This window comes from Ahaetulla prasina, chromosome 1 (genome assembly GCF_028640845.1).
Source record: "Ahaetulla prasina isolate Xishuangbanna chromosome 1, ASM2864084v1, whole genome shotgun sequence".
Taxonomy (NCBI): domain Eukaryota; kingdom Metazoa; phylum Chordata; class Lepidosauria; order Squamata; family Colubridae; genus Ahaetulla; species Ahaetulla prasina.
This window is the reverse complement of record NC_080539.1, coordinates 247799304-247825076: the sequence shown is the minus strand read 5'-3', so window position 1 is coordinate 247825076 and position 25773 is coordinate 247799304. Positions and strand designations below refer to the sequence as shown.

Sequence of the window (25773 nt, the reverse complement as noted above, 5' to 3'; positions counted from 1 at the left end):
TTTAAGTCTAAGAGCTATTACTACTGAAGTGGTAGATAGCTTCTGTTTTTTAGGAAGGACCATCAAACAGTAAAGGAACACACAGTCCAGAAAAATTCTAAAAAGTAGCTCCTGATAGAGCAGCCATTAAAATGGAAATGTTGTTCGAACGCTGTGATGTGTTTATACCACAAAGATAAGAATCATGCAAATCATGATATTCCCTGTGACACCATGAAAACAAAAGTTTGACTTTAAGGAAGCAGGCTAGGCAGAGTATTGATGCATTTGAAATATGGTGTTGGAGAGGACTCAACAGAAGCCAATGGACAGCCAAGTAAACAAACCAGTGAGTCATTGAACAATTCAACCCTAAATCAACAAATTATTATACTTTGTGCTCAAAGACTTCCTTCCAGAAGCCGCATTCCCTTCCTTAACCTTTCTTTCTCAAACAAAGAATATTCCATTACAAAATATTATGCTCGCATTCTTTCCTAAACAATACAATACCCACTCCACTCACATACCAAAAGGTTTTGCTTCATTCAGATCCAAAAAGGATTGTGCTGTGGTATTTGCATGTCAGCTAGATACAAGTATAGATCAATTAAAATCCTGTTTTAAGATCTCTTAAAAAAGGAAGCTGGTTAAATTATCATATATTTCCTAAATAAAGATGCACATCCGAGAGAGGCTGCATCTTGAGAAAAAGCAATTCTTTAACTTAAAATGAAGATTCCTGCAGTAGGTTAAAAATCATTTACTGTAACATATTTTATATGGACTGCTTGCAATAAAACTACAAATTGCACACATATGAAGAGACCATACCATGAGAAAATAAGCAGCATTTGTTGCTTCTGGTCCTTCACTTTATAAATTCATATGCTCTTTCTATTCCTATATCCTCTAATATACCAATCCACCTAACTGCATGTAGTTCTCAACTTACGACTGGTTGCTTAGCAACTGTTCAAAATTATGACAACCTCCCCAAAGCTATTAATGACCCAGTTTCAAAGTTCCAGCATGGCCCCTCCCAGATCACATCACATCATTTTAGGTCTCAGCAACCAGCCTACATTTACTGCCATTTGCAAATGTGACCCACAATCATATGACCACAATTTGCAGCATTTTGTCAGAAACTGGTGTTTCTGGCAAAAAAAAAACACCCAACAGCAAACAATGGATTCACTTAATGACTACTTCATTTAATTAATCATAAAATCAAATCCGGTCACCTGGTGCCCCACTGGCACAACCATCACAATTTAACAACCTTAATTGTCAGGCTCGATTACACTTGTAACTCGGGTATTACCTACAAATGTTTCATGATCTAATGAAGTCAAATAGCTAAAGCGTATATGGTAATAAACCTGCTGATCTTTCACAAAGCCACACCTGCTTTTTTGTTGGAGCAGACAGACAGGCAGATCTTCTGGAAGTAGTCCTTCAAGCTTTGCAGATTTAAACAGGCAAGGAAGATTTGTGACGCAAGAATAAAAAAAGGAAATACCACAAGCAGAGATCCCGGCTTTAACCATGGTTCAATAATATCAAATAAAAACATGGGTATAAATGAACCACTCTGCATGAGTTTATTCTGTAAGTCTGTTACAATTGAAGTATGAAGTTTCTGCATTTTGCATTGATTGTTGGTATTCACCTCATCCCTGCTGCCCAATTGTTGTCCTGGGAAACTACTGTTAAAAATATAGATATTCAACCCAGATTTAATTCATAAACTGCATGCATATACTGTATATCTAGTGGTGATAGTAGCAGTACCTAATTAAATGAGGAAGACTGTATGATTTAATGCAACGGTTCTCTGCTGGTGGTATATATACCACAGTGGGACTCAAAAGTAATCTTGAAAGGACAGAGGGTTAGAAGCTGAGGGTTTTTAAGGATTCTTTTAAAAAAAACAATTCATGTACATATTTAAACACCATTCTTGGAAAAATAGGTCTTTTTGTTTCTGGAATTATGGAATCTAGGTTTTTCAATAAAGTGATTACTGATGGGATTCAAGTTTCCAAAGATCAAAGTCCCTGATCACCTGGAATGTCCTTGCTCCAATGAAATGGTAATTCTTAACCTTAACAACCTTAAGGTGTATGAACACCAACTCCCAGAATTCCTTAGCCAGTGTAGGGAACTCTGGGAATTGAAGTCCACACATCTTAAAGTTACAAGGTAGAGACACACTGTCCTAGGTTTGGAGGGAAAAACACCTTATGAATATAAGCTCCCATTTATTATGAAATGGATGAACTCAGCAAGTTTGAGCAGATTTGACTTGCACACAAATAATAATTATTTCCAGAGAAGATAATGGTTTTTAAAAATGTACAATCTTAAAGAAACACCCACCTTCTTCCCCATACTGTAATTCTTCTGAAGACCACATGCTAGATAATATGAAAAGCCTTCTTCACTACTGAAAATGTGTTTTCATCTTAAAATACCATATTTTTCAGACTATAAGATGCACCGGACTATAACACGCACCTAAATTTACAAGAGGAAAACAAGAAAAAATACCATATTTTCAGAGGCTTTTTTCAGCCTCTGAAACCTTCCTTTAAGAGGCTTTTTTCAGCCTCTGAAACCTCCATTTCAGAGGCTGGGCATGGCTACATTCGGTGTATAAGACGCACCCAAATTTTCACCCTTTTGGGGAGGGGGAGGTATGTCTTATACTCCAAAAAATACGGTAGATTTTGGCCTCCACATGTTGGACTTCCGCCCTCCTAGGACCCCAGAAGCACTCTGCAGTGCTCCACACAGCCGGTTTTTGCAAAAAACGGGCCATGCGGAGCACTGCAGAGTGCTTCTGGGGGCCGGGGAGAGTGAAAATGCGACACGCTGAGGGCTTGGGAGGCCAAAAACGCTCGTGTCTATAAGACACACCTAAATTTTCACCCACTTTTGGTGGGGGAAAGGTGTGTCTTATACTTTGAAAAATACAGTATATAAAATATCATACTTTTTTAATTGGGAGACATTCTGCCATAATTATTTTGGTAAATTAAAAACAAATAAAATGAATGAAAACCTCACATTCTAGAAATGTCCCAGGTTCTATTTCATAGCTTTAGTTTTCTTAACAGATCAGGAATCTGAAGGGAAACTTCTCCATATGTTTCATTTTTCACAAAGCCTTGCTGAAGATGATTTGTGGCTTTCCAAACACATCATTCCGGATGACTCTGCATTCCATTTTACAAAGCTACTTTGTTGCTGTTTTTCCCTGGGTATTTTTCCATTCATCTTTATGATCTCATTACATCTTTAGCCAAATTCATATTTTGTGATAGTGGCTGCACATGCAGGAAATTATAATTTCTGGCTAATCAGCAAATTATACCATGTAGAAATACAGCTTGATCATATAATCACAATTAAGCAACAAATTTGGCTTATTACTCTCCCTCTCTCCCTCTCTCTCTTCCCCTGTGTGTGTGTGTGTGTGTGTGTGTGTGTGTGTGTGTGTGTGTATGCGCGCACGCACATACATGCACTTTTCCATTGAGGAAAAAAACCCTGCAAGGTTGCATCATGATTAAAACAACACAGGAAACAAAAGTAAAAAAACAGAATGAACCAATATAAAAACATATAGGTAGTCCTTGTCCTATTAGCACAATTGAGCCCCAAATTTATGTTGCTAAGTGACTTTTGCTTCATTTTACGACCTTTCTTGCCACAGTTGTTAAGTGAACCACCGCATTTAAGTTGTTAAGTGAATCTGGCTTCCCCACTGCTTTCTTATCAGAAGGTCACAAAAGGTGATTGCATGACCCCGAAAGACTGCAACCGTCATAAACATGAGTCAGTTGACAAGTGTCTGAATTTTGATCACGTTACCATGGAGATGCTGCAACGGTCACAAGTATGGAAAATGGTAATAAATCACCTTTTTCAGTGCCGTTGTAACTTCAAATGGTCACTAAATGAACTATTGTAAGTGGAGGACTACCTGCATAAGGTAACGTATGTATTGCATTTATCTGAGTATATTTCTCAACACAGCTAGCACTTTGAAGGGTAAATATTAAACTTCAGTTCTTGATTTCCAAAACTTCTGTCTTATCTGTATTTAAGTTTGTTTTCACTCATGAAGTAAGCTAATGGAATTTAAACAACATTCAAGAACCCAAATTGCTTCCCTGGAGTTATAGGGAAACATTGCAGCAGAATTACTGGGTGTCATCAGTCCATAGATGGTATCTTACTCCAAAACTCCAGATGATTGGCTTCATAGAGATAAACGGAATAAACAATAAGAATAAACTCTACAGAACCCCACAAATAATATTATATATTATTTGAAAGGACAAGGCTGCTTCAGATGGTTTTAAGGAAATATTTCTTCCACGGTTTCTCAATTATATATAGAATATATATTATTTCTCAACGTAACTGATACTTTGATGCATATCACCTTCTGAACCCAACCCAAAAGGAAGCAATGGAACCACTGCGAACAGAGACCAAAAAGACCAATGGATGTTTCAGAAGGATATCAGACTGCACTCTCCTCAATCCAGCTTCAGTCAGTGGCTGCTTTGGGCATCTCACAATAATTCACAGAGCAGCATTATATGAATTAGCCCAAGGGAACTGAACCTGTGCTCTTCACCACCATGCATTTAATTAAATTAAATTAATTAACTAATTAATATCAGGTTTGTGAAGCTTCTGGAAATCTGTACTTCCATGTTTATTAATGATGATTTAATATTACACCGAAGCTCAAATTGTGCTTAATTTTAATTAAGATTGGCTGAAATTTCCCTGGTTTGAAGTTGATTTGTCTCAAGTAAACATGACTGTAGATTAAGCACAGTCTGCCAGATCTGTGATAAAATGAACAAAATTTGAAAACCATATTTTGACGCTTCCCTCTATCATGCTAGAAAAAGGAGGGAGTATGTGCAAGGTTCATATGACCCTGCTCCTATTATGATAAACCAGAGTTTAACAGGTGTCTGAATATAACGTATTCTATATTATGAATGGAATTTCAGACAGTATATTTGTTTTAACCAAGCAAATCTTCATAATAAAGGGAATAGCTGTTAAAAGTATAACTGGATTTTTGCAGAATTAAGAGATTTGGGGCCAGGTAGATTTTATTTAAGAGCCAGTGATGAAGATACTATGATAAAAAATGGAAGAGCCAGCTGAGCAACTTTGGGGCAGTTACTCTCTCTTAGGAAGAGACAGTCAAGCCACTTCCAAAAAATGCTGCCAGGAAAAATGTAAGGACTAATCCAAGCAATTGTCATGGTACATACTAATATATACGATACAGAGAGGGGGGAGAGAGAAAGAATGAAAGACAGCCCTCCCTCTAGTAAAAGTACTAACAGTAATTTAATAAATTTGCAATCCATTTCTGAGAGAAAACTATCTTCAATCTGAATGAGAGTGTAATAAAATATTACTAATTGGCAAATAAACAATGTTCATGTTTCAAATAATCACCCAACCCTCCACCCCGCAAAACGTATGCATTAATATGAGTTTTCAATCTGACAAATTGTTCAACCTTGCTTTGGAAGCCTGCAGGGGTAAATTCCCTTCATCACATTTCCTGATTCAGAAAACAGTCTTTCCAAGTTTGAATCAACCCAATGCTTCCACACTTCCCTTTTAGAAATAAAATGAAATACTGATGCCAACTGAAAGAACAATGAGCTCAACAAGCAAGCAGCTACTCATCTTAAAATAAAAAGAAAAGTTAACCTGTCAGAGACACTTGCAAGATGGGGAGGCCCTCTGAGAACTTGGGTAATTATGGGACATCGCTATTTTTTAAAAAAAAGCTCTCTGAACACTGCTGGGTGCCAAAATTCCATAATTGAAAAGGGAAAATGGCTTGATACAACAACATAAGAGAAATTATTTTGGCTTACAGGGATGTACTTGATCCATAGGACCTATTTGAATATTTAAAAATCAGAACCCAAAGTATGTGTCCCAAGTATTATTTATTTGACCAAAATAATTTTGGATCCTAAGATCCAAGTAGAAACACTTCATTTTACATTTACTTACTTATTTACATACACACAGAGATGTATATATATTATATACAAGAGAGGGGGTCAAAATTAATTCAAAAGCTCAAAAAAGTTTGTGTGTTTGCTTGCTGCTTAGCATTTCCGGTTCAATTTTACAGTATTTTACAACCATTTCCAAAGGCTACCTACATTTATCTCTTATTTTTTTAAAAATGAATCCTTATTATGGTTCATGCAATTAAAAATGCATATTCTTGGCGATACCACGTGACTTTTAGATATTGCTTGCAAATTTCCTCAATTTGATTAGTTCAGCCAATCCATCCTAGGCGATCAAAATAGACTCTCTCAGTCTTAAATTTGGAAAGAAGCTTAAAAGAAGCTTCCTCAAGCTCTCGGTGACAGAAACAGATAATGCCTTTAACTGACTCCGAAGGAAAAGAGAGAAGTTGATCAGTCACAATTGTACAAAAAGTGCATTCCCTACGGTTTTTGCAAGTTTGTTAAAGGTTTAAAGGCCTCAAAGGTCTAAATAAAGAACTAGAAAATGTTCCATATTATCCTCCAATGTCTTCACTGGATAATGGCTGTTTTGTAAGTTGTTCATTTACAAGGTTTAAAAAGATGACTTTAAAAGCTGTTCTCATATTACTCCTCCAAGCATATCACAAACACGGTAAAATCACCAAGCAACCAAGAAGGTCTTAGTTACCAGCAAGACAGAAGTAACAGATGAACCTGATTGAATACAGAATGAGAGAGAAGACTCCTGAATATATTTTCAGCACTAAGGGGCAAGGATGAATCTTCATCTTTGAACAGGTGAATATTATGCCCATACAAATAACAACATGAAACGTTTTATTGTTTGTATTTCTTTGAAAATGAAATATTTTAAAACTCTTATCTGTAAGCCTGTTACTCACACATTTGTTCCATAGCTTTTTATTATTTTGTTACTTGGCATTCTTCTGATTTTTCTCCTGTTTTTTACATTAGGTCCACCCTTTTTAGAGTTTGAACGATATAAAGTTATTTAATGTTACAACATTTTAGTGTAAAAGTTGCAACTTTAGGCAATTCAACTGATATACAAGGACATGTCCACTGTGCCTACATTTAAACAGAAACGGTTTCTGAAAGACGTTGTAAATTTAGCAGAATTTAGTTCACTGGTGATCCATCAAAAGCAAATTCAGTGCAATTCACATTCATGCTGCAAACAAGGAGTTAATGCAGTGCAACTTTAACACTGTTATTTTAAGCAAATGCAATGTTGAAATGCCTATCGAACCTGTCCTCCCTTTTAAACAAACTGGATAAGGAAGGAAATTGCAAGGCTTAAAAGCTTTTATCTTGCCCTGCAATTAATCTTAATAAAAGGATCGCTTTTTTTTACTCAATAGATTTCTACCACAGAAGACCTCCATTTTAATAAGGAAGTCCTGCAAGCTAATGTTTAAAGTCCAGCTTAGCTTCAGGCAGAACAAGGCAAATATTATTTTATGGAGCCATGCACCTATCGGATGGCTCTAGACAAATCTGGTTTTTGCCTATTCTGTAGCCTGAGTATGTTTATTCAATATTCACTGTTGTCAGGGAAACTTGCTCCCCTGGTACTTCACCCTGAGAGTCCTTCACCTGTAAAGGTGAGAAAATAGCTTCCTATCCCAAGATTAAATTCATGAAGCAATACCTGCTCTTCCATTTAGCAAATTCCTATATGTAGCTGTGAGAACTTAGATACATATATTGATTTGTATCCTACAAACAAGGAGTTTCTCTTTTCCCAAATTTAGCACAATCAAATTGGAAGGACCGTGTTATCACCCATCCCTGCTGTTTAGAATAGCTACATGGCTGATTTGGTTTTGTACATTCGACTTTCCATCTGATCATAAAAAATGCAATGGAAAGGTTATATTTTATGGCTTTTTGGCCCTAATATCTTCTTCAATTATGTTCAGTTATAATTAGACAGTCTCTTGCAATTTTTATAATATAATGGGTTGGATTCAAATATTTTTCTATCTTCATTTGCACTAATGGGCACCCTGGCACCAATTTCTCCTTTGTTCCCACAATACTGCCCTTATCTTTCCCCCAGTACAAGAGTAACACAGCCTGAAGTAAGTCAGTATAAACATAATATTTCTCCCCTTATTCCAATATAATGCAAAGATAGTCTCAAGATACATAAAATGTATTGTGCTCTGCCAGGCAGTGACTTGAAAGGACCTATAAAGGGTGTGATCACAACTTTATTGAGTATTTTAGGCTGGTCCAGGTCCACTACTTCACCTCTCATCTCTAGTCAGCCTCTTCTGCTATCATTCTGCTCTTCTCTACCTAAACAGCTGAACAAAGCTTCAATCAGAATAGAGCTGGAAGGGACCTTGGAGATCTTCTAATCCAACGCCCTGCTCAAGCAGGAGATCCTATACCAGTGATGGCCAACCTTTTCTGCACCGAGTGCCCAAAGCATGCGACTGAACACCCAAAATGCAATGTGTGTGCGGTCCTCGTGCATGCCCTCCGCCCCACACGCATACGGGTCCCCGCACACACCTCACCACCCCGCATGCGTACGTGGCCCTCATACACACCCTGCCCCCCACACATGCACAGTAGAGACCCAAAGACCAGCTGGCCGCTGAGAGACATGCGTGGCAGAGCTGAACTGAGGTGACGGCTCACGTGCCCACAGAGAGGATGCGGCGTGCCATCTCTGGCACATGTGCCATAGGTTTGCCATCACAGTCCATTTCAGACAAATGACTGCCCAGTGTCTGTTCCACTGGTTAGGAAATTTCTCCTTAGTTCCAGGTTGTTTCTCTTCTTGATTAGTTTCCATCTATTGTTTCTGTCCTGCTTGGCATATGAAATACTGTAACACAATCTGGAAATGTGTCTATGAAGATTCTCAGTCATCCAGGTCATGGTTGTCCCAAAGCTGCGTTTTCAAGAGGCAACTGGACTTTCTGGGTTTTCTTTGAAGACGTTTCACTTCTCATCCAAGTTTCTTCAGCTCCGAAGCAGCTTCTTGGCTAAAAGTCTTCTTTAAAAAACCACAAAGTCCAGTTGCTTTTTGAAAAAGCATCTTTGGGACAATCTGGAAATGGGCACTGCTCTTCAGAAGCACTAGAAGATGTTCCCTACCTATTGTTACTAGCCCTCCAATGCTAAAGGTAAAGATTTCCCTTATCCGGCCACATTTGACTCTAGGAAGTGGTGCTCACTCATCTCAGTTTCTTAGTCGAGGGAGCCAGCATTGTCCAAAGACATTTCTGTGGTCAGGTAGCCAGCATCACTATATGCTGAGGCACACAGAACAGTTACCTTCCCACTGAAGTGGCACTTATTTATCTACTCACAATTGCATGATTTCCAACCGGTAGGTGGGCAGGAGCTGAAGCAAGTAATGGATGCTCACCCCATCACGAGGTGCTTGGGTCTTGAACGTGGGCTGTCATCTTTTCGGCTGACAAGCTCAGTGTCTTTAACCATTGAGCCATCATGCTCTCTCCCTTCACAATTTGGAGGAACCCTCCCCCCATCCCCCAAATAGCTCGGTGAATCTGTATTCCTGATGACCCAAACAGAAATGCATCCTCCAATAAACCACAGGCTACTTCATTAACTTCTGCCAAATATATGCTGCTATTTGGAGCAAGGGCTACTATTAGCAGACTGTCAAGCTTGCACAACCAGGCTAGAATGTTCACTACACTGCTGTGATTTTTAAGCAGGGGGGGGGGGAGAGCTTCCTTTGCTTCCTCTCACAACCTTGGCATCTAAATGGCTTCCCTCCACCAGCTGCTGGGTTCATGTACAGCACAGTGTGACATATGGATGTCGATATGTTACCATCTTGATCTGGCTGTTCCCCTGAACAATCGACACATTTAATTGGCCAATCAGAATTGTAGAGTAACATTCGACCACTCCAGCTCATTTATATGGCAAGTATTTGCAATTTTCTTTAATTCTGTCAAGTTTTCCAATCTACTTAGGTTGGTTTCGGATCATGAGATCAGCATTACATTACTAAGTTTAAATGTCCTTGGCTGTGGCATTCTCCTTGGGCTGGCTTAGCTGTCATTGTCTGCCTCCATGCAATATCTAGTGCTCTTTCTTTCACATCACTGCCCCATACAATTATTTTTTTTGAAAGATGAGCCAGCAGAGGAAATCCTCAGAAGTGCAGAAACAGCTCCCATTTGCTAACAGATCTTTGTTCTGCTCAACAACCAATCACCTTGACCTGATCAGGGAAGATTTATATCAGCATTAGCTATCTGGTACATTTGCACCGTTTCTCTCCATGTTTTCCACCACTCCAATAAAGAGGTTCCTACGACTGTATTAATTTCACATTTAATGCTGGGATGGGAAAGGGAAGCAGCATTGTGCAGAGTTGAGGTAGTGGAATTGTGAAATCACAAAACTAACATCACACAGAGAAATACTAAGGCTGGCATTTGTTGACCATGCATGTGAACATATCTGTGCGTGTGTCTGCTTGCATGCATACATGGATGCATGCAAAAGAGGCTGGCATTCATAGGGGCAGATAAACGGGAAGGGAAGGGAAGGCCCTAATTAAAATAGTACTGCTCTGTATCACTACTAAGGACTCAACTTCTTTCATTATTCTTGTTTGTTTCTTGCTTACACTTTTCTTCAATTTGTGATATCACAGAATTGGAGGAAGAAGAGCAGCGTACAAAGCAGCCTAGAAAAGCTCAGTCAGAATAACTAAATTTCATTTGACCTCAACACATTTTTGCTAAGGTGCTGTTACTGCAGGAAGTATTCCTGGCTGGCTAGTGACATGATGAAAGGGAATGGCAGTAAAGCAAGGAGGGGAAACTAATCCATCTTGCCTGTAATGAGTGGAATGCTTCCTGATCAGAACAGCATCATTTGGCAGCCTTCCAGAATAGACATAATATAAGCAGATTAGGGATCAGAAGTAGGGATAGCAAAGCATTATGCCAATATTGTTTCCTGCCAATTCAAGTTGTATCCAATTTCAACACAGCAGTAATGTGAAAGCAACCCCACTCTTCTTTTTTTCTTGAATTATAGCGAAAAGAGTTGTTATGGTGCTAGAACAGAAGATCTAGTTAAATTCTACCTTCATTTATTACTAATCATGCTTATGCACAGGAATCTTCTCAACTAACGGTCAGCACTTTTTTATTTGCATTTATATCCCGCCCTTCTCCGAAGACTCAGGGCGGCTTACACTATGTCAAGCAATAGTCTTCATCCATTTGTATATTATATACAAAGTCAACTTTTATTGCCCCCAACAATCTGGGTTCTCATTTTACCTACCTTATAAAGGATGGAAGGCTGAGTCAACCTTGGGCCTGGTGGGGCTTGAACCTGCATGGAGTTAGATAAGGGCCACCAGAATTCAAAGGAGGCTGGGTTTACTTTCCTCGTAGCTCTGTAGGGATTCTAAACCGATTCCTCTTTTAATTCCACCTGCAGGTTCTGCCACGCCTACTGCTACAGGTTTCCAGTTTCTTTCTGAGTGTAATTCAAGGTGCTAGTCATCATTTTTAAACCCCTAAATGGCACAGTGTGAGTTATGAATAGGACTGCCTTTCCTTAAGGATACCTACCGTATTTTTCAGAGTATAAAAAGTAGTTTTGGGGGAGGAAAATAAGAAAAAAGCTGATTGGCGGGTGGATCAGCCTCCCGGAATACCCCCAATCAACTGTTCCCAGAGGTGAATTTTAGCAACAGGTTCCTTGGTTGTGAACTCTGTGCCTTGCTTTTTTTTCAGCCTCTGAAACCTCTATTTCAGAGGCTTTTTTTCTGTCTCTGAAACTTCTGAAACTCTGTTTCAAAAAAAACTTTTTTTTCTGCCTCTGAAAGCCTCCAAAACAGAGCTTCAGCTTTTTTCTGAAGCTCTGTTTCGGAAGCTTTTTTTCCTGTTTTGGAAGCTTTTTTTCTGAAGCTTCTTTCAGAAGCTTTTTTTCTGAAGCTCTGTTTGGAGGTTGAGGCTTTTTTTTCTGAAGCTTCTTTCGGAGGCTTTTTTCAGCCTCTGAAATCTCTGTTTGAGAGGCTGGGCGGGGCTACATTCAGAGTATAAGATGCACCCAGATTTTCACCCTCTTTTTGGGGGGAAAAAGGTGCGTCTTATACTCTGAAAAATATGGTACTTGTCCTACTATGTTAGATAGGGTGGGCACGCTCCTTGTCCTTTCCCTAAATATTGCCATTTGATGTGAACTGGGAAGGGTGCCTTTTCCATGCCAGCCCCATACCTTTTAAAACACTCTGCCCCCTAAAGTTTGGCTGGTCTCCATCCTCCTATACCCATGATGGTGAACCTATGGCATGTGTGCCACAGGTGGCATGCAGAGCCATCTTTGCGGGCACGCAAGCTGTCACCCAACTCACCAGCATGAGCCTCCCACTGGCCAGCTGATTTCCAGGTCTCTGCCGCGCATGCGTGGGAGGCGGGGCGCATGCGGGAGATGCACATGAATGCCTGGGATGGGTGGAGGGGTTGCATGCACATGCACGGGGGCGTGGGGGGGTGTAGCCCCTGCGGCCTTTTTTGGGCCTAGCAGGCCTCCCTGCAGCCTCCTGGGACCAAAAACCGACCACGCCCCATTTTTGTCCCAGGAGGCTGCAGGGAGGCCTGCTAGGCCCAAAATGGGCCACGGGGGGGGGGGTTGTTCACATGCATGGGGGATTGCACATGCATGCGCCAGAGGCAGGGTGCCCATGTGCGCATTGTATTATGGGTGCAGGCACACGTGCGCGCTTTTTGCACATAACGACAAAAAGGTTAGCCATCACTGTCCTATAGCCTTCTGTAAAGCTTTAAAGATCTGGCTTTTCCCACAAGCACTAGGATAACATCGGATAATTGCACATTATAAGTTTGATTTGGTGCCAGGTCTTTGTTGTTTTTAATATTTTAATCAGTTTAGCTTTATGGTTTTAATATGATTTTATATGTTGTTTTAACTTTTGATTGGGGGGGGGGGTTGTTCACATGCATGGGGGATTGCACATGCATGCGCCAGAGGCAGGGTGCCCATGTGCGCATTGTATTATGGGTGCAGGCACACGTGCGCGCTTTTTGCACATAACGACAAAAAGGTTAGCCATCACTGTCCTATAGCCTTCTGTAAAGCTTTAAAGATCTGGCTTTTCCCACAAGCACTAGGATAACATCGGATAATTGCACATTATAAGTTTGATTTGGTGCCAGGTCTTTGTTGTTTTTAATATTTTAATCAGTTTAGCTTTATGGTTTTAATATGATTTTATATGTTGTTTTAACTTTTGATTGGGAGCCGCCCAGAGCTGGTTAGAAGTTGGGCAACTATATAAAGGTTTTAAAAAATAAATACATAAATAATCCTAGCCATACGCACTCAGCGGAGTATGTCTAATCAAACAACATATCATGTAGTTATTGGCATGGGGGGAAATGATGCAAGGAGTGCTTGTATGCCATTCTAAACTTCTTGAGGAAAAGCCAGAGACACAACAAACAAACAGAGAAAATCCTAATCTTTGTAGATGCCATTTTTAAAGTAATAGATCTACCACCATGCAAAAGAAAGTTAACCTGCAAATTCTGGATGTCCAATTTATAGATAATAAACTTGATCGATTCACAGTATCTGTTTTGGTGCAAGTTTATTGGCCCCACTAGGGAGGCAATAAAGTTGCACCAAGACAAATCCTGCCTCCCCCACCCCATGTGTTCTACTAGGGGAAATTACACTTCATATGCTTCTCTGGTCTGCTTAAAAATGAAAATGCTAAATAAATAACTACCTCCTCACATCATGATAAATGTCTTAATAAGTAATAAGTGGACACAGACTCTATTGTTTGTTCTGCATCAATACCACTACAATCCTAAACAAGTCTAGACAGATTTAAGTGACAATCAACTCAATAGATCTTAATTTCTATAAGCAGGTACAAACCTGCAGCAACTTTTAAAAGCTCAGCATACAGACTATGAAAAAACTTGTTGCCTATGTTGGAAAGTACCAGCCTTTTCAAATTATTTAAATAATTCAGATCTTTCCCAAAAGTGGTGAGAAGGAGAAATGTAACGAAATTGCCTTGTGTAGTTCTACCATTATGTCTAACTAAGACTAGATGCAATATTTTGGAAATGAATGTCTGTTATGGGGGGGAAAACTGATTGATATCTAAGGAAAGCTAAAACAGGTAAGATAGTAATCCGGTTATAATCATGTTTCTTGAGTATTACTGTCACAGATTTTAAATTACAAACTTTGACGGCTAATTTTCTTTCAGTATATTTTAAAAATTTACTCCTTTACATTGCTTAGAATTGATTGACTGAAGTAATCTACAGATACATACATAAATAAACCTTTAGGGCACACCATATATTTTCAGCATTCCACTTCAACCAATTCATCCCTCATGATCATTATGTTTCTTTGTAAAATATATTACATTTTCTAAATGAAAGTGGGACAGAATTAGAGATACTAAAAATAGAGAGATCACAAATTATTTTAATGGTGTATTGAGGTGACATATCAGAAGCACAGCAAAAGGGGTAAAAATGCTGAAAACAAGCTCAACATTTAGAAGGTTTTCTTAAATATCAGAAGCAAAAGATAAAAACAATTGTATTTTAAATAAGAATGGGCATATTATTTTTTTTAATGTTGCCTTGTTTATGTTAATACAGCTTCTTATTACAAATAAGATTACATTTTTTTAGCTTGCATATTCGAAAACAACTAATGGGTGCGGTTTCAAATTGCTTCCTCAATTTAATTGTTTTTCCAAATAATCTGGATCACAGTAGCAGGAATGTGAGGATGTGTTTGATTTATAACTGTACTTTGCCTTGAACTGTCAGGAAAAATCACAGTATAAATCTATTAACTGGAAGCACTTAAAATGCATTCCACATAGCAAGACAAGTTCAAGATATTTTGCTAATGTTGCTAAGAAAAAATATAGTCTTCTGATTTACTACCCAGACAGTCTGGCTCAATAGAACTAGTTAAATAATAATTTTCTAGGGTATTATTTTGCCAGACCATTTTAATTTCATTAACATTACAATATTTCTAACTTCACAAAATACAGTAATGGGAAGTAATCACAAAATATAATTAAAACTGATTAACTGTAATCATTTAGATTGGGGGTGGAGAGTGAGTTCAGTATATGTGAGCAGAGAATCCCAAAAATAGTAGTGGCACCATATATAACAGCCACCAGATTGGGGAAGGCTAGTTTAAGTGAACTATCTTCATTTTACATTTGAAAATATTTCTTTTTTTTTATCCTGATTGTCACCTCCAACATTGGAAACTGAAATAAGTCTTTCAAATTCAAATATCAGTATCTCAGATTGCTACAGCTCATATAAGGTAAAGGTAAAGGTTCCCCTCGCACATAGGTGCTAGTTGTTCCTGACTCTAGGGGGCGGTGTTCATCTCCGTTTCAAAGCCGAAGAGCCAGCGCTCTCCGAAGACATCTCCGTGGTCATGTGGCTGACATGACTAAACGCCAAATGCTCACAGAACGCCGTTACCTTCTCACCAAAGGTGGTCCCTATTTTTTCTACTTGCATTTTTACGTGCTTTCAAACAGCTAGGTTGGCAGAATCTGGGGTAAGTAATGAGAGCTCACTCCGTTATGTGGCACTAGGGATTTGAACCGCTGAATTGCCGACCTTTCGATCGACAAGCTCAGCGTCTTAGCCGCTGAGCCACCACTTCCCCTATAGAAATTCTCTATTCCAAGTGGTATTCTGGCTGCTCATCACAGCCCAAGGGAAACTCACCCACTACTTACTATACTACCTCCCATCTGAGTGTAATTAAATCTAAAATATTGACCATGTAAAGGACCTAGGTAAGTCCACTCTATTACCAACATCACATAAATGACATCATTTATGTCAGTAGAGAAGCCTTTGCATATACAGCTATATATGCACAGAGTTCCACATCAACCAGGACTTTAATAATGCAAAGGACACGGCTCATGTGAAAAATCAATGCACCCAAGGTTGCACGTATAAAAGTTCTCCTGTTGTAAACATCATTTTTGGAGTGTCAGTGGAGTTCAGGATTGTTCCAGGCTGTCCACTGGGTATACCCATATAATGGCATCCTCTTCAGATGGTACAAGCAATCAGTCCATGTCATTCCTCCTACTAATCTCTGGATTCCTGAGGACCATCAAGCTTTCGAACCAAAAACAAATCCTTACTGCTGAAGCAGAGAATAGGAGGGGGGAGGAAGTTTATCAAATATCTGTAGAAAAATATCCAAGCAGCATCAATTATCAGCTATCTTTACTTTACTATTGACCATGTACATACACATAACTATGGGGTACCATCTAGGATTTGCATATGGCCCTTAGAAATCACTATTACATTAGGCTCTTTCCCTAGGAGATTAGGCATACAAAATAAACAAGAGAGGAAGGGGATTAAGCAAATTTGGCTAAGTAGGGAAAGAACTGATCATTGTTCCAAGTGCATGCACTTTTAGTTACAGTAATTTATAAATGATGATGGCAGACACAGTGGGAGAGTGGGATCTACAGCCAACTGCAGTTGCCCCATTTATTTGGTAGGAGATGAGAACCTCATGTAGCACTGAAGGAGAAAAAAGGATTATCTTTTCTGATCTCTTTTATTTCTGGGAACTGTCTCACAATCCCTCTCCCACAGATTGCTTCATTCTAAGGAGTCTGGTCCTCAAAGCAATCCCATGTGACAATGACTTCCATGGGGACCTCACAGAGCATGCCAAACCAAGATTTCGTTAACTGGAAGAATTGACTAATCTACACAGAATGGCTGGATTAGTGTTTGCATGTTGTGCCAGGGCTTAGTAGCTAATCTATAAAGTATCATTTACAGATTACAAGTGTTTTGCTTAAACAATATTCTAAACCCACAGCCCCGTAACCTTGCATTGTGGCATCACAGCAAAATCAAAATATCCCAAATATCCGAAAATGCTGGGATATTTTATTATTGAAAATGATCCTTCTCAGCTGAGAAGATAATGGAAGATGTAATCTCAAGCATTCTGTGAGAGTCCAAGACAGCATACGCCTATGTTGACTGAGATATTTTGTCTGCACACGAAGAGCACTTGCCAGCAGTAGCCCTGTTCATTGCTGCCTTATTGTGGTCTCTAACATCACAGACAGGAGCTAGAAATGATTCTCCATCCCTGGACCACAGTGATCCAAAGGAATCTGGAAAAAAAAATAGTTCTAAGGGCAAGCTTAAAATGAAATGGATGCTATTAAAATGTCCTGAAACAAGTTTCTGGCATAAGAGATAGGATAACAAGAAAAAAGTGTAACAGAATTAGGAATCTTTGGACAACTAAGGATAATGAAGTTCACATCCATTTTTTTAAAAACAAAGTTAGTTATAACCTCCTAGGTTATGGAAACCCTATCACTTGTTCCTTTCTGGGTTAGGATCATGCTTTCCCCAAAAATCCGAAGTATCAAAGCTTTAAAAAAGAGAGGGTTAACTTGTGGTTAACATTTCTTTCCAGCCTCTAAAAACACAGAGACATAGAGATAGAGAGTCTAGAGCAGGGGTCCCCAACCTTTCGGACCTCAGGGACCACTAAATTCATAGTTTTAAATCCCGTGGACCACTAATGTGATCTGCTTAATGACTGGCTGGGTGGGTGTTGCTAGGTAGTCGTGTGACTGGGTGGCCATGACCAACTTGATGTCACTCACGTCAAGGGGCACCTCACCGGCCTCTACTCACCCCTCCCCTCCTACCCACTCCTCCCCTGCCTGCCCAGGCTCCTTGGGGCCCCAATAGGAAGCAGTTGTTGGAGCTAAGCAGCCACCATGAGAAAGAGTTGGCAAAACAGCTGGCTCAGTTCACACTGGATCTGACTGAGGAGGCTCAGCAGAAGCACTTCACTGAGGACTAGGCGCATAGGCTTTCCAAGCACAGGGAAGACCTACAGGAGTGCAAGGCCAGGTACCAGCACCTGGAGGCTCAGCGGGCTGAGATGGTCAGCCAGTTCCAGGCCATGAGGCAGTCCCAGTAGAACAAGGCCCTCCGGCTCTTCGCCACCAGCAGCATTTCCCTCCAGCCTTCGCCCAAAGCCCCACACCAGGAGGCTGAAGCAGACCCCAACTCATACAAAAAGACCTTGAAGGGGGACACCCTCTGCAGCAACACAAGCGTTCATTGCATGTATCCAGTCCAGGGGCCATAGTTTGAGGACCCCTGATTTAGTGCAGTATAAAAAAATGCAAGTAATTTTTCTGGGGACCACCAAAATTTTCTCACGGACCACCAGTGGTCCATGGACCAACAGTTGGTGACCGCTACTCTAAATCAATGGGGCTTTTTTTTTTTTTTTGCTAAATCATTTATGGAAACAATATAAAATGTAGATATTTTTCCAGACAATCATTAATGAAACTAACCTTTGCTGACTTTGAAGACCAACAAATCTCCTTTAAATAATTTCCTTCCCACATCTCAGGTTTTATGGAACAGTTACAAAATCCTAATCCCGAGACTGATTTTTATTTACTCGGGTGATTTATACCACTAACAAAACTAAAAAAAAAATCCACACACATACATTTTAATACCTACCTGTATAAGACTGTAACACTTTGTCATAACAATTGAACCTTCCTTTCCTAATCTGTTATACCATGGTACAGGGGGAGATGGGACATTAAGTGCAACATTTCCAGTGAAGGTTGTGTTCACGAAAGACATCTTTAAAAATGCATTTATCTAAATGGATTAAATGACAGTGGAATATGTTTTCTATTTAGCATTTTCAAACCAAATACAGAATTGAAGCTATTATGCCAAATCAAACAGATGGTCCATTTAATTCAATAATCAAAACACTTGACAGCCTATTTCCTAAATTTCAAAAGGAGTTCTTCCCAGCAGCACTATATATTTTATGTCTTAAAATATAGTCTCCACTATCACGGTGCCGTATTTCCCCGAAAAGAAGATCGTCTTATTTTTTTTTAACCCTGAAATAAGCGCTTGGCCTTATTTTCGGGAAGGTCTTATTATTTTAGGGTATGTGGACGAAACCAGAGGAAATGGTTGGGATTGGCTGCACATACGTTTAAATATTTTCGGGGAGGGCTTATTTTCAAGGGAAGGGGCTTATTTTAGCACATGCATTCAAAAGCCCAATTGGTCTTATTATCAGGGGATGTCTTATTTTCAGAGAAACAGGATAGAAATCCTTCCACACATACCTTATCTCTACTCCTTGAAGAGCCTTAGCAACTATCAGGAACCATGTGTCTGAAACTAGCAAAAGTGAAAGTACAGTACAGACTTATAACCCAATCTTATTGATGATCCAGTTTAGGCAGGAAGAACTATAAATAAGGCAACCCCGACTTTTCCCAAAAAAGTCTAACAATTTTAGCAAGTAAGAAAAGAACTTATAAATCTACCAAAGTCCAAAGCTACTTCGGAATAATCTGCTATCCAATCAACATGTACTAGAGGACAAGGAATGCCTTAGGTTTCTTGTAGAATTCAGACAAGGTTTACTGAGGGGAAACTATAAAATATATTCAGTCATTCTTATATTCAGTAGGTTATTGTAATCAAAATGACTTAATTTAGTCATGGCTAACTTATCAGGCAACACTTTTAAATGTACATATCTAAAGTATGAATCCAGTCCATGCTTATATTTTTAAACATAAAAGTAGGATATGTGCATAGGATAAAGATAATGAAATGATTATTATATTAAAAAAAATCAAAACACTGATTTCAATATAAATATGTATCATCATCTATTATTTCAGTAATAAACATATGTATAGTTTCAAGAAACAATCATTCAATCACATAAAAAAGGTTTTCAAAAAGATATGACAGCAGGACTTGTCTCTCATTTTTGATAATGAGAAAAAAAATCTTCAAACATCTCTACAACACATAAAATAACTTTTGTCATATACTAGTGACAAAGTTACATGTATAGCTGATTTTAATTTACTATTTATCTTCAAATACATTCTTGCTATAATTTACTAGATTTTTATGACTTAGAAGGACATGGTCTTGAAAGTTAGCTATGAATTTTATCTTCACATAAATGCGATTGGAAGAAACATACGTAGAATGAATTTCATCATTTTGAGAGAACATCATTTTAAGAAAATATGAAAAGTAAGAAATGACCATTTCAAAAAGTGACATGCTAGATACTATGATAGGCTATCTCATGCCTTCAGATTTTTAGACTAGATTCCCCAGAAGACCAGACCACATATTCAGTGATTAAGGAATGTGAGAGTTATAATACAAATACTTGGAAGACATCAACTCAAGAGATCATCAGAGATCCTTCATGTACAGCTACTACTTGAAAATACAAATATTGTTGATGCAGAGATGTGTTATAATTGCCCAACTGCAGATATGCCGCCTCATCATTGCAGACTATTGTTTCTGGGCAGGATGAGTGAAAAACAACAGCAAAGGTATCATTTTATACTACACAGGAGAAGGAGGCAATGGTAAAGCTCTCTTTATCAAGAAAACTACAGGCAAGATAAAATGATTGATGATATAGTGCTAGCCCCTTCAGTTGGATACCACTCAATATGCTATAGAGCTGAAGATATTTCATAGTATCAATGTTTATGATGTGACTGGTTTAATTCCTTGGGATATTTAGTTGCTGGCATTGCCGTGCAGGAAAAGAAAATCTGAAGTTTCAAAAACAGAATTGTAGTGGGATGGTACAGGGAAACAGGGAAAAGCCCAACATAGTGAAATATTAAATTTATTGATTATACATTGATATTATAGGCATCAATGAATTGAAATGATGGAATGGGACAATTTCAGTCAGAAAAATCATACTGTTTTAATACTTGGGATGTGAAAAACAATGAATGTGTTGCTTTCACAGTTGTAAAAAAAATAGCAAAGACAATGCAATCAATGATTGAATATCAATTAGATTCATGGGCAACTTTTCTGGTTATCCAAATTTATGCTCCAACCACTGATGAAGAAGAAAGTTCAGTCTGAAAAAGACAGAACATGCAAGCAAGATGTACTGGCTATGGTTGCAAGCTGAGATTTCAAAATTGAAAATATTAAGAAAAATGTAGTTGGACTGTATGGCCTAAAAAAGAGAAATGAAGCATGAGAATGATGTACAATATCAATCGGTCAATCTCTGTCAATAATGTCTTTGTTGCTAACAGTCTTCTGAAAATCAGAATAATGCCTCTGTACATAGTTATCACCAGACTACACAGAAATCAAGTTGCTTGTATTACTGATACTGAGAAGAGCTCAATTATAGCATCAGAAACATGGCCAGGTGATGACTGTGGAACAGATCACGAACTATTCTCCCGTGCATGTTCCAAGTTAAAGAAGGAAGACAATGGGTTTCCATCATATGATCTTGAGCACATATCCGCCATTTTCAAGGAGAACATCAGCAATTACTTTGAAGTTCTGAATCTCATATATAGAAAACCAGAGAAACTATGGAATGGAACCAAAGTAGTAGCTCTTATTAACTGTGAAAAGAGACTCCCAAAAACAAGGGAAGTGAAAACAAACAAAAAATTAGATATCAGAACAAATGCTAGAAATTACCATGAAGAGAGGTGAAACCAAAGCCAAAAAGATCTCTGAAAGGAATTTAAGAAACAATTTCAGGGAACTGATAGAAGAGACAAGAAGCAATATTACAATGACTTCTGTAAAAACCTCAAAGATGAAAAAAGAAACAGAAAAACAAGGAAAGCTTTCCAAAAGATCTTTGAATTAAGGAAGAGGTACCAACCTTGAACTGATATAATAAAAGATACCCGTGAACTGATTGAAAGACTAAACAAAGATGGAAGGAGAATACTGAAATTGTATACAGTGCAAACAACAAGATCCAAGATACCATAGAAAATTTATCTAAGAAATATAAGAATAAGAAACATTTATAAGAATTGTAATACCAGAAGATGAAATTAGATCAGCATTCTGGATATTGGAAGTTTACAGAAATTGGAACATCTACAGAAATATGGCAAGCAACAGAAGAATCAATAAATATGCTAACCTAATTATGTCAGCAAATCTTGAGAATTACACAGTAATGAATGATTGGAAGAAGTCAATCTACATACGATATCAAAAGAAATTAGATTTAAAACAATGTGGAAATTATGGTATGATAATATACTACCATACTAGGAAAATAATACCTAGGATCATCTGATGCAGGTTACAGCCGTACATGCCAGATGTTTGAACTGATTGTAGAAAAAGCTGAAGAGCAAGGGGTATCAACAAGGATTTTAGTATGTTCTTAAGAAAATAGGAATCCCAAGACTATTTCATTTGTCTGCACGCAAAATTTATACACAAGACAGGAAGCCATGGTCCAGATGGAAAATAGCAAAACAGAGTGGTTCCAGATCAGCAAAGGATGTGTTCTCTCTATTGATTTAATCTGTATGCTAAGTATATATTGAAGAAGGCTGGATTTAAAGATGAGCAAGTTTTAAAAATGGAGGAAGAAAAATCACTAACCTATGTTATGGCAATAATACTATTTTGACAAATGAGAACATTATAGTAATGAAAGCCAAAGACACAGTGAAAAGGACTATGCTTACATATAAAGAAGACCAAACTAATGAGCACAGATAGTCCAACCACCTTTAAAACTGAAAGTGATCATACTGAGGTCATATTTTTTATGAAGATCTACAAACAATAATGGAACCAATAATCAAGAAATATCCTGCAAACTGGAACTTGTTAGGGTAGCAATGGAAAGATATTCAGATGCTATGGTGTGTATATATTTACAAAGATTAGAATTGAGCAGGCATTGGTTTTCCATCTCACACTCTATGCAGGCAGAAGATGCAGAATGGAAAGAATATTGATGCTTTTGAACACTAATATTGGAGAATATTCCAGAGAATACCATGGATAGCCAGGAAAGCAAACAGGTCAAGAGAAAAAAAATCTCACTTAAGGCACAAAACATCAGACTCAACTTATTGTATTTTGGATATGAGAAGACCTACCTCTTTTGAGAAATCTGGAATGCTGAGAAAGGTAGAAGAAAAGAGATGGGAATGACAACCCCCCCAAAAATGGATGAACTTGATTGCAATAATGATAAGTACACTACTGGAAGACCTGAAGGGCCAAGCTGGGAACAGATCATCCTCTGTCTGTTTGTTCTCTAAAAATCAACACTGATTTGATGGCATATAATCAACTACAGCACTTGGACGCTTATTGCAAGATAAATTCACCATTTGGAAAGGGCAGATTAAATAATGATACCAATGATGTTTAAGAGAAATGGTGCAAATCCAAGAACCGGTAAATTGTTTAGGTGAACACAAAACTAAATTCTTTATACAGTATTCCTTCAGCATCTCCGTATATTTAAGCACTACTCATAACCTCACATCATTTAAAGTTCTAAGACCCAAGTGTAGTGAAACGACTCCCAGAAATAATATATATACAGCTTCATTTTGTACCCAGATAACAAATCCCAGTGAAGTGTGTACACACAGATGCACAAGAGATCATTTTAAAAAGACTTACAGAAACGCGATAACACCTTTCAGAGGGAGGGAAACTGACATCAAAACCCGAATGTCCAAAAAACAAAAAAATCACTTAAGAGATCCGGCAGGAAGAATGAAATGAAACAATGTATATAGTTTTATATGGCCGTGGCGTTAAGTCAGAACCTCTGATATAAAGACATTTATAATAGGGAGTGGCGGAGATCAAACAAAAAGCTGCACTTTTCAGGCAACTCTCTCTCTCTCTCTCTCTTTCTCTCTGTAGATCGAAGACGGAAAAACACACATACAGAAAAGGGAGAAAGAGGCAGTAGTTCACCCAACCCACTTTCCGACGGCCTGGAGATATGCAGGGAGACCGAACTGGGTTTGCTTTGTTCTCGCATTTAAATCATTCCTCCTCCTCCCCCCTCACAAGGAAAGGAGGATCGGCAGGAAAATCCACCACCACCACCCGGATCACTTTCTGAAAGGAATTTTTCCTCCCCCTGCCCGCCCATTGTGTGTGCCTGTGGGTGTCTGTGGGTGTGCAGGCGCTTCCGATCTCTCTCCCCACTCCTGCTTCTGAAGCAAAAATAAATAAATAATAATTAAAATCAAACGGTGACCTTCGCGAGACGAAGGGAGGCCGGCGAGACAAGAGCCGAGGATCGCCCGCACTTCTTGCCTGCCTAGATCCACCGCCTTCACCTAAACCAGATTCCCCCTCCCTTCCTCCCCCTCCCTGCTTCATCAGCCCCGCCAGCCTTGCACACACGCACCTCCAAACAATGCACATCCCCTCGCCCGGCCTCCCCATCCCCGTTCCGTCCGTCGATTCCCCCTCCCCCAAGCCCTCCTCTACCCACCCATGCAGAAAGTCCATGCAACATGACAGTGCAAGCGCCGGGGAGGGAAGGGTCGACTACCTGGCGGTGGTGGTGGTGGCGGCGGCGGCGGCAGAGCCAACACTGGAGGCGGGTGCAAAGATATCTGGAGCCCTGCACGTCCTGGAAGAGACATTCAGACGGAACGGGAGCAACAGACGGTATTTAATCCGCGCTGCTCCCGCAGCCGCCGCTGCTGCTGCTGCTGCCACTGCAATGCATGGCTGATGCTTTTTTTTTTTTTTCCTCTCCGCCCCTGTAGTTGCCGAGAAAACTGCAGCTTGGGCTTGGTAAGAATGGAAGCGCTGCTACGCAGGCGCACTTCGCGTTTGGCTGGAAAGACGGAGCGGACCGGTGACGGGCATGCGCAATGCCAGGGTAACCCAAAAAAAAAACAAAAAACCAACCAACCTTCAAGCGAGCATGCGCTTCGTATTCCTGGCGCTTCTAATGACCATCACGCATGTGCCGGTCTGCCTTCGCTTAGTTGCGCTCGCCCCTCGCGGGCTCGGCTGCAAATCTCCCGCGGAGCGTTAGGTGGCAGCGAGAGGTGTGTTTTTTTTTCCGGTTTTTCCCACTTCCCAATGGTAGCGTGGGCTTTTTTTTTTCCGTCGAGATTTCCGAGCCCCAAATTCCTCACGTCAAAGATAAAAGAGTTTTACGGAAGGATAAAAGAGAACGAACGAACCCATCTACGGTGACGGAATCCGATCAGAACGATAAGGGAGGGGGGGGAAATCCTGAAGCATGGGGCGGAGCGATGATCTCAGCGCACGGAGTGCGCATGCGTTCATGAGGCGTGTGCGGTAATGGTGTATAGGCGCAACACGGGCTGCTGCATACCTTCATTAGTACACTTACGCGGGGGGGGCGGGCGGACGGAATATTTGCATGAAGGCGGAAGGGTACTTAGCAAATGAGCGTGGTTGGAGTTTTCCTTCCGGGGTTAAAAGTTGTGGAAAAAGGCACCAAGGGGGCGGGGCGCGTTTATAGTAGTCCGTATTTGAGATTATCGTACCTTCATTTTATAAACCGCCTAACGATTTCAAATTTGACTTCTGGGCAAGGCTTGTTTTCCACGTCAGACCCATTTTATTTTATTTTATTTATTTTTATTTGTCACAACAATATATATAAGCATCACACAAAAGATTATATAGTATATAAACATATATATGAGGAAATATAAGGAGGTATAAGCATGCATATATATATATATATTTATATATATATAAAGAAAAAAGAAAATAGG

At 39.3% G+C, this 25773-nt stretch overlaps 1 protein-coding gene across 4 annotated transcripts in view; it reads right to left on the bottom strand.

Annotated features, from left to right (window-relative positions):
* CLASP1 (cytoplasmic linker associated protein 1) overlaps positions 1-25224 on the bottom strand; it is a 224198-nt gene extending 198974 nt beyond the window's left edge. For 2 of the 4 annotated variants that reach the window (XM_058195472.1, XM_058195491.1), the window contains exon 1: positions 24933-25224. The gene's annotated coding sequence lies outside the window, so the exon portion shown is untranslated. Of the gene's footprint in view, positions 1-24563; positions 24847-24932 lie in introns of those variants that run through there. The other 2 variants (XM_058195454.1, XM_058195464.1) reach the window with 1 other exon arrangement.
* Positions 25225-25773: the final 549 nt, after the last annotated feature.